This window comes from Haliaeetus albicilla, unplaced genomic scaffold (genome assembly GCF_947461875.1).
Source record: "Haliaeetus albicilla unplaced genomic scaffold, bHalAlb1.1 scaffold_112, whole genome shotgun sequence".
Lineage (NCBI taxonomy): Eukaryota > Metazoa > Chordata > Aves > Accipitriformes > Accipitridae > Haliaeetus > Haliaeetus albicilla.
The window spans coordinates 216,474-226,208 of NW_027212469.1; the positions used below are offsets into that span (position 1 = coordinate 216,474).

The window sequence follows — 9,735 nt, forward strand, 5'->3', positions numbered from 1 at the left end:
TGGGTCAAAGGTCAGGGGGTCAAAGGTAATGGGGCCAAAGGTCACAGTGCCAAGGGTCAAACTTCATGGTGGTCAGGGGTCAACAGTCACAGGTCAGGGGTCAAAGGTTTAGGATTAGGTTGTCAGTTTAGGGTTAGGGTTTAGGGATAGGGTTATGGTGTTAGGTTAGGGGGTTAGGGTGTCAGGTTAGGGTTACTGTTTAGGGTTTAGTGTTAGGTTGTTGGGTTAGGGTGTCAGTTTAGGGTTAGGGTGTCCAGTTAGGGTTAGGGGCTTAGGGTTATTGTGTCATGTTAGGGTTAGTGTGTCTGGTTGGGGTGTCGGATTAGGCTTGGGGTTAGCATGTTAGGGTTAGGGGTTGTTAGGGTTAGCATATCAGGTTAGGGTGTCATCTTAGGGTTATGATGTTGGGTTAGGGGTTAGGCTTGGGGGTTAGGGTGTCGGGTTAGGGTGTTGTCTTAGGGTTAGGTTGTCGGGTTAGGCTTAGGGGTTAAGGTTAGGGTTTAGGGTTAGAGGTTAGGGTGTCAGGTTAGGGCCATTAGGGTTAGGGTGTCAGGTTAGGATTAGGGTGTCTGGTTAGGGTTAGGCTGTTGGGTTAGGGCGTCGGGTTAGGGTGTTGGTTTAGGGTTAGGGTGTCGATTTAGGATTTGGGTTAGTGTGTCAGTTTAGCGTTAGGGTGTCTAGTTAGGGTTAGGGGGTTAGGGTTAGCGTGTCTGGTTGGGGTGTCAGATTAGGCTTGGGGTTAGCGTGTTAGGGTTGGGGTTAGTGTTAGGCTTAGCGTGTCAGGTTAGGGTGTCATCTTTGGGTTATGATGTCAGGTTTGGGTTAGGAGTTAGGGTGTTGTCTTAGGGTTAGGTTGTCGGGGTAGGGTTAGGGTGTCAGGTTAGGGTTACAGTTAGAGTGTTGGGTTATGGGTTAGGGTGTCAGGTTAGCATTAGGAGTTAGGGTTAGAGGTTAGGGTGTCGGGTTAGGGTTAGGGCCATTAGGGTTAGGGTGTCGGGTTAGGGAAGTGTGTCGGGATAGGGTTAGGGTTTTGGGTTAGGGTGTCGGGTTAGGGTGTCCTGATCCAATATCGGGGAGGGTTGTTAAATGATCCCGAGAGTGAGATGAAGACACAAACGAGGTCAGATGCTGTACAACCTTACAATTTTTATTTCCTACAATAACCAATAGCTGCGATAGAACAGAGTGAGGAAGGAGAAAAAGAGGCAGACCTAAGCAAGCGAACGGAAGAGAGGTAGCAAGACTAGTTAGCACCACCACGAAGCCAGCAACGTCCCGCTGAGTCGGTTCTGATGCCGGTGATGGAGGGTCGGGTTCCTCTGCTGCCAGTCAGGTGTCTCTCCTTGAGAGCCAGGTGTCACAGTCCTTCTGATGTTTTCCATGTTCGGGTCTTCCGTTTTTGAGAGGGGAGCACGCAGTTCTCTTATTGTCCCAGTCCCCACAATTTTTTGGAAAAGTCCACCCATTTCCACAGAGCTCATTACCCTATTGGGCAAGCACAGCTCGGCAGGCGTGGGTGTGGTGGTTTCTTCGGGGATGTCTTGTGCGTACTCCCCTACAACAGCAGGATATTGGGGCAGCAGCACCGTGAGTCAGCAATTTAGCACAGTCCCTCACGTTCTCCCCTACAACAGCAGGATATTGAGGCAGCACCAATGTGAGTCAGCAATTCAGCACAGTCCCTCACATCCACCCCGTGGCTCAATATTGCTGTCCTCATGGTGGCATAGAAAGTAAAGGTGTAGAGAGAGAAAGAGGGAAAAAGTGCATGCTACAACGATATAACCAAGTTAACAAATTTCCATAGTACAGCAAAAACAAAAACGAAAGGTTAAAATAAGATGATTTGGCTTTTCGAGGCTTATTCTATGTTACTACAATACTTCTATATTAAGCAACAACATGGACGAACAACAATATCATAACACTTATCTTACTTATAACATTCCTAAGTAGGTTAAACAACAGCATCTAATAACCAATAACATCTTCTTAGCATATCAGAACAATTAACTATTATAAGTTTGACTAACTCTACAATATTAAAGCATATCTCAGGGTTTCAAAGAGTCAATAACAGAACATGGCGACCGTTCGCATGGTGAACAGCTACAAGGACAAAAGAGAAGTATTAAAAGAACTATTAAGATAACCATTATTAAAGCAAAGGCTATATAATAAATTGGAATCAATGCAAACACATAGTCATACTCCGTCATTTTGCCGGCAGTATGCTACAAAACGGTCTCAGCTCTAGCAGTCCACGCGGTTTGCCAGCGTTAGAGTCCGCATGCGCGGCGGAAAAGCTGTTCTCTATGCCCCCTTATCCTCAGGTACATGCGCCATTTGGACCTAGAAGCTTTCCTCCCAAATTTGAACAAAGGTAAATGAACAGTAGTCCTACATAACAATGATTAACCACTATTCCACTAAAACACATCTTAAGATAGCAATAGCAATAACAATATCTACTAAAACGTGTCCCCGGTCGGGCCTAGGAAGGTGCTCCTGGTCTTCCGGAACGGGGAGGGGGAGAGGGTGGTTGTCCACACAAACAAGTACTATTACAAGATGGTTTACCCAGACCCTTACAAGACCAATACATGCATACCACAAAGAAAAATATAGCAAAGACCAACAAAATAGCTGCCACAAAGTTCCAAACCCACCCAGTACACTTACAAGCCAAACACATATATATCGAAAAAGACCACAAAACAACTGCCACAAGGTAGAGTATAAGAAGGGTATACATTTTGGCTAATTACGGAGCTAAAAATGGTGGTGTGACTAACCTGAGTGAGAAGGGGCGTTTACGCAGTTCCATGCCCCCAGCCCAGAGCGCATGGGCCTAAAAATTTGATACAGTTGCACGCTTTGATTGGCAAACAACACGAATCTGGTTTACACCATCAGGCGAAGCAGCAGGTACAAATTGCATGTTAGATACAACGTGTTGGATTAATTGAATAAAACAGGGAATAGCACATGGCACAAACATCAAAGCAACAAATGCACATAACAGGTAAAACAGAAGCTGTTTTACCCATGATGCTCCAGGTAACCAAGACCATAGATTGCCGTTCCATCCGTTCCATGTTTGAACGGGGACATGGGCTAGTTTCCTGATATCTGAGGTCAGTTGAAGAACTACTTCACCTACATCGTCTATTTCTAAACAACAATTAGAAACATTTAATTTCCCACATACTCCTCCCTCTTCAGCTAGTAAATAATCCAAACCCATACGGTGTTGAAGGATTGCAGCACGCATCTGTCGAGATTGTTGGGTTAAAAGGTCTATAGCATTAGCAGTTTTATTGGTAATAATTTCTAAAACTGCTTGCAATCGAATTATGCGGTTCAAATTATAAGTCGGTTCTTGTGCCCCTGATATTGGTTCACTGGGATTCCAAGTGGCAGGCCCATAATGCTCAATTATTCTTTCAGGGGGCCACTCATTTTCCCCCCACCTTTGTGTTCCTCCTATTTTAACGTCAACATCTCGCTCGCTACGTGCAATCCTTTCGTTTCCCAAATTGTCATATAGTCTCACTCCCAATCCAGGGCCACCCATCTCTGGAAGAAGGAAAAACAGAGGTCAGATAAACCCTATATAACAAATCCCTGACCAATTCGCTGGTAGTTGTTTGTAGGCAGTATGTCCGCAAATCCAATAATGGCCCTTTCTGGCTTTGGCACCGTTAGCAAATGGTCCATCTGAAGTCTTTGGCAATTGGAAGTAAGTTGTGTTCTCATTTCCCAAAGGACTGTAAAATTCAGTTGGTCTGTTGCTGTTTGTCTGGCCGGTACAATACCAGGCACCAGTATGGTTCTTCCACTTACAAATTTGATGATAAACATGGCTTCTAGACCATCGGAAAGAGAAGGTTTCATTTTTGTTCGACCAAAACCCTTTGAATGCTTTACTGTGTCCGGTTTCGTCCAGCCAAATCCATATGTAAACCCCTGCCTCTTTATTAACCAATCGATGTGTGAGTGTCCTTTGACACCTGCTTTCTCTGACATTGACCCCTCCCTTCTGGGTGCGATTTAAACAATATCTACCCACAGTAGGAAATTGAATTGGCCATGTTTCGCCATCGTCCCAGGTGGTACTGTCAGTTTCACTGTAATTGCTTACAAGTTGTGCTGGAGTGAGAGACGTGGAGGTCCATGGCCAACTTGACAACCCTAAAGGTCCTCCACAAACCCAACAATGACTCAGATTAAAGGCTTGGCTTACAGCTTTTGCTAACAGGACAAATTCATTGTCCTTAAAGGGATCATATGGGATAAGAGGAGGTGGGGGAATTGGTTTCCCTTCACCCTCATAGATAAATCCCCAACATAACATAATTACGAATAACATCGTGTCTGCTTCTCTTCTTCTGTGGGTACATCTGTGTTGCTTGCTTCTCCCTGAAAGTGAAACAAAAACAAATTTGCTTCTCGGGTTAGAAAGAAGGGACAATCCATCTAGTATGAATCTTATTAATTTTTCCACAGGCATCTTTGGCCTTCCAGGTATATTTGTTAAGGGGTGTGTCCAACACCAGAGGCACGGTGCCCACTGTGGGAAGTTCGACCAGGACAGGTTGTCCTGGGAAATGAGATGGGTTGCTGCGGTGGTCAGGACCATGCGGGGCTGGCATGATTGTTGGAGCTTTTGGGCAGAATGCTGTGATCTTTGGACATCCATTTACTCCCCAGCGACTATTAACACTGGTCACTGCATCCCACACTCTCTCAGTCCATCCTGGCTTGTGCGGTTTGAGAAAGCGTTTTAGCAGACCGTTTGTTCTTTCCACAATTCCATTTGCTTGTGGGTAATACGGAGTATGGAACACCCACGAAATTCCCTCCTGGGCTGCCCATTCCTGGACTACTTTGCCTGTGAAATGTGAGCCATTATCTGATTGGACTGATTGTGGCTTGGGGAAAATTCCAAACCATTCTTTTAGAGCTTTTATTGTGCTTTCTCCTGTTGCCTTAGCACACGCTTTAGCTTGCACTAGTCCAGATACTATCCCCACACCTACCAGTATGTAGTATTTTCCCTCTGACCTCCGAAAGGGACCGATATAATCAATCTGCCAAGCCTCCCATAGGCCTTTTCCCTCTCTCAAATGCAGGGGGTCACCCTCCAGCGGGTGTCTGTCCAAACGGACGCGGCACTGCTCCCAGGAGGACACGCAAGTTTTACATTCTTCCCTGGTAACTGCCCACCCTCGGGCTTGTGCTTCACAATAGAGGTCTTTAGCTCCTGAATGTTTTCATTTTACATGTAGCCATTCTAACAGGCGTTCCCAGTTTTCCACTATCTGGGTGCTTTGTAGGAGAGCTAGCCGGGCCAGTTCATCCACTTTAGCATTCCATTGGCTCACCGGGGCATCATCTGGTTGGTGAGATGCTACCCATGCTACTGCAAATTTTCCTTGTCTAGCAATGGTGAGAATATCTTGCCATTTTTCTTTTTGCCATACAGGTATCCTCCTATTGACCTCCCACCCGTTTTGTTCCCAGAATGGAAGCCATTCAGTGCAGCCTTTAAACACAGCATAAGAGTCAGTATAGATATAGACAGAAGAAGCAGACTGAGCCTCGTGCTGGAAGACGCTCCACACAGCAATTAGTTCTCCTACTTGTGCACTACCTATTCCCTCGGTAATGATCTGTTCCTTGGTATCTACTTGACATGCCACAGCTCGATATTTCCAGACTTTTCCCTCTCACTTTGACGAGGCATCCGTGAACCAGACATTTTGCAATTGTCCAGAAAACGGAGGAGATAATTCTATTACAGGGAAAAGCTCGGAGGTGTCTCTATCTCATCTTGTATATTTAACAATTTTGCGGCTCCTTCCGATACAGAAAAGATTTCACAGTAGTGTTCTATTTGTGCATACCACTTTCGCACAGAGGCTCTCTGGGCCACCCCGTCACGGGGTGGAGTTCCTGCCAAAACTGCTTTGATCACTTTAAATGGACCTCTGAGCGCTATAGATTGTTGCCGGATAGTCCATTCGGCTTCTCTCAAAGCTAAACTAACTACAAATAGACCCTTTTCCCAAGTCGTGTACCTTTTTTCAGCATCTTTAAAGCTACGAGAATAAAACCCAATGGGCCGAACAGGCCCCTCTGGACCCTTTTGCCACAAATGGATTGACAGTCCAGTCTTGGCAAATCCCCACTCAATTTGAACTGGGTCTCTTGGGTGAATGGGACCAAGAGCCTGATAGGCATTCACTTCAAGCACCAACAACTGTAAAGCCTCATCATGGACCTGAGTCCATTCCCACTGAGCTCTCTTTCGCAACAAGTCATACAGGGGTCTAGCAATAATTGAGAAATCAGGAATGTGTTTCCTCCAGAATACGACCAACCCTAGTGCATGCTGTAAGTCTTTCTTTGACTCTGGCATGTGGATCTGATCGAGAGAGGAAAGGGTATCCAGTGGGATACACGTCATGCCTCCCTTCCACCAGATTCCTAAGAATTTTACCTCACTCGAAGGAGTCTGGATCTTCTCAGGTGGAATTGTCAACCCTATACTTTCCAAATGGGTGATGATGGCATTCTGGGTTTCTCTGACTTCTTCTATCTGCCTTCCTCCTATGAGCACATCATCTATATATTGATAGATCTTTACCTCTGCTTTTATGGGAATTGTTTCCAACTCTTGTGCTAGAGCATGGTGAGCCAGCATGGGGGAGTGCTTGTATCCTTGGGGCAGTCGTGTCAAGGTGTACTGTTGTCCTTCCCAGGTGAAAGCAAAGCGATCCCGGTCCTCAGGTTGTAAAGGGACCATAAAAAACATATCCTTAACATCGATTGTTGCCATGACAGGGTGGGATTGTTCCTGAATGGCAGCAATCAATTCAGCAATGTTTGGTACAGCAGCTGTTAGTGGACCTGTGTTGGCATTGAGCCTCCTGTAATCTACTGTCAATCTCCATTTACCGTTTGGTTTTCGGACTGGCCATACTGGGGAGTTGAAGGGGGAGTGAGTAGGAACTAAAACCCATTGTTTCTTTAAATCCTCCAAAACTGGCGCGATTCCTTCTCTTGCTCCTAGAGGCACTGGGTAGGGTTTAACATTTGTCAGTTTGGAAGGGGGAAGGGTAGGTGCTGCTTGCAATAGACGCACCTCCATGCTAGATATTTTGGCTAACTGTCTAATCTGAGGGACACCAAAAGACCATGAGTTTCCCTGGGTGTCACGCCACTGTCTACCCTTCAAACCATCTATACCTAAAAGGTTCATCTGGAAAGAACCTACAGCCACCATGGTATTAAGAGGATTTTCCTCCCCTGGCAACCATAGTGTTGCCGGAGTCATGGACACTGATTGTGTTTTTCCAAAGGCATTTAAGACAATCAGATTTTTAGATGGGGCCGAAATCCCACATCGTTCTGCCTCAGTCCGCCTTAGTGCGGTAATTTGTGCCCCAGTATCAATTAAAAAGGTCACTGGTCTTTTCTTTGGTCCTACAAAGATAGTAATCAGTAAATCTCCTTTTGCATTGCAGGTGAGTTGTTTAAACATCCACCCTCCGCCTCCCCCCTCACCTTCAGGGGGCGGAGGATCTAGTTTCCCGCCACCTTCTCCTCCTTAGTTGGCTCATCCTCAAGGTTTATCGAGGGTGGGGCACTAGGGTTTGGTTTGGAAACGGCCTTTCGCCCTGACCAATTCTGCACAAGCTCTTCCAATCTTTGGTTCGAGAGCCTATCCATCAAGTCCCGGGGAATGCCTTTCTGAAGCCCTAGCTGCCACAGTCCCTGTCGACTTAGGGATTTCTCTCTTCCAGAGGCTAATTGCCGCCCACTAAGTTGCCATACGATCGTGTTTCCAGTTCTTTGAGATGATCCACTAACAGGGCTGAATTTTCTCCCAAAGTCAATCAACTCCTGAGCTACCTCTCCCCATGTCCACACTTTTCTCCCTGGCCGCCGATGGTCAGGGGACATTCTCCCCTCCAGAGTGGACATAATCCTTTCTCCGTTGGGGGTGTTGAGAATTGTCCCTCGTAGTTGGATCCCTATTGGTCTCGGAGAGTCGGGGAGTCCCCGTATTAGAATACTCATCCTCTCTGGGTCCACAGGCAGCAGCTTCGGGGAGCCCTGATCAGGCTTGAGCTCCCGGTCATACATCGTCTGGATACATGCCGCCTTTTGCACACTTTCCACTAGCTGATCCACTGTACTGGTTATGGCAAGGGGATCTCCCCTTTCCATGGGGTTTAACCCTCCAGCCCAGTACGCAGCTCTCTGAGTCAATGACCATGGGGCCCGGTAATCGCCAGTTGTTAGAAACACACCTGGACCCCAATATCCTTCTGCTTCTTTCTCTGACAACAAGATTCCATCTCCTCCTGACAAAGACACTCTCCACACATACTCCGTCTCAGATTCCTTTGCCATCCTTGAAAAATCTTTTCTCAATTTTGTTAACTCAGTTGCTGTATATGGGGCTTCTTTAGTGATAACCTGAGGACAGTCATCACTACTGTCCTCATACACATACTCTGTTTTAATCACCGGACACACGTGGGGGGGGCTCTCTATGGTCTCTTTTGCCCTTTGCAAATCCCCCTGAGGACAGATTTGCTGTGTCCTTTTCTCCACAGGCGGCGTCTCTACCTCCGCCTCTATATTCACCTCTCTCGAAAGTTGCCTTTTCAATTCTTTCGTTAAAGCCTTAACAAGGTTCCTTTCCCCCTCTAACAACTGTTTGCTTTCTTGCAATTGTTCTTGCAGGCTCCCGATCATAACACTTCGACCAGACTTTTGCTTCCTCTCTTCCATTGCGGCTGCCAGACTCGCTCCTAGCACCGCACAAATTATTGCTTTTCCTTTCCCCTTTTTAACCTTAGCTTTCTCCTGCAAGACTCTTATCTTATCCACCACACTCTGTGGTTGAAACCAGTGGTTTCTCGCCTAGTATTGTCCCTGGACTGAGGGGCAAGATCGGTAGTCCTCCAGAATCACAAACACCAACAATTTCCCGAGCATCCATTTTCTCTAACACAAATCAGGCGGTCTGCGTTCTGAGAGGGTCTCCCTCTCAGAAGGACACACTATCCAATTACAGATCAACACAACTAGAAGGGGGTAACGTCTTGAGAGGGTCTCACAATAGTTCCTAATTCCCCCCTTCTCACTCTCAAGAGCACAAACTTCAAAGCCACACACTAACTTAAAGGAGGGGGGTTACATCCTGAGAGGGCCACACATGAGTATCCAAGTTCCCCCTATTCGCTCTCAGGAGCCAGACTGCACATCAACACAGAAGTTCCACGACAAATTAGTACAGCACTCTCATCTCTGGGGATCCTGTCCGTGACGCCAATTAAAATGTCCCGATCCAATATCGGGGAGGGTTGTTAAATGATCCTGAGAGCGAAATGAAGACACAAACTAGGTCAGATGCTGTACAACCTTACAACTTTTATTTCCTACAATAACCAATAGCTGCGATAGAACGGAGTGAGGAAGGAGAAAAAGAGGCAGACCTAAGCAAGCGAACGGAAGAGAGGTAGCAAGACTAGTTAGCACCACCACGAAGCCAGCAACGTCCCGCTGAGTCGGTTCCGATGCCGGTGATGGAGGGTCGGGTTCCTCTGCTGCCAGTCAGGTGTCTCTCCTTGAGAGCCAGGTGTCACAGTCCTTCTGATGTTTTCCATGTTCGGGTCTTCCGTTTTTGAGAGGGGAGCACGCAGTTCTCTTATTGTC

General features: G+C 46.6%; 1 pseudogene; it reads right to left on the bottom strand.

Moving 5' to 3' along the window:
* Positions 1-7,590: 7,590 nt before the first annotated feature.
* Positions 7,591-9,015, bottom strand: LOC138684168 (uncharacterized; annotated as a pseudogene).
* Positions 9,016-9,735: the final 720 nt, after the last annotated feature.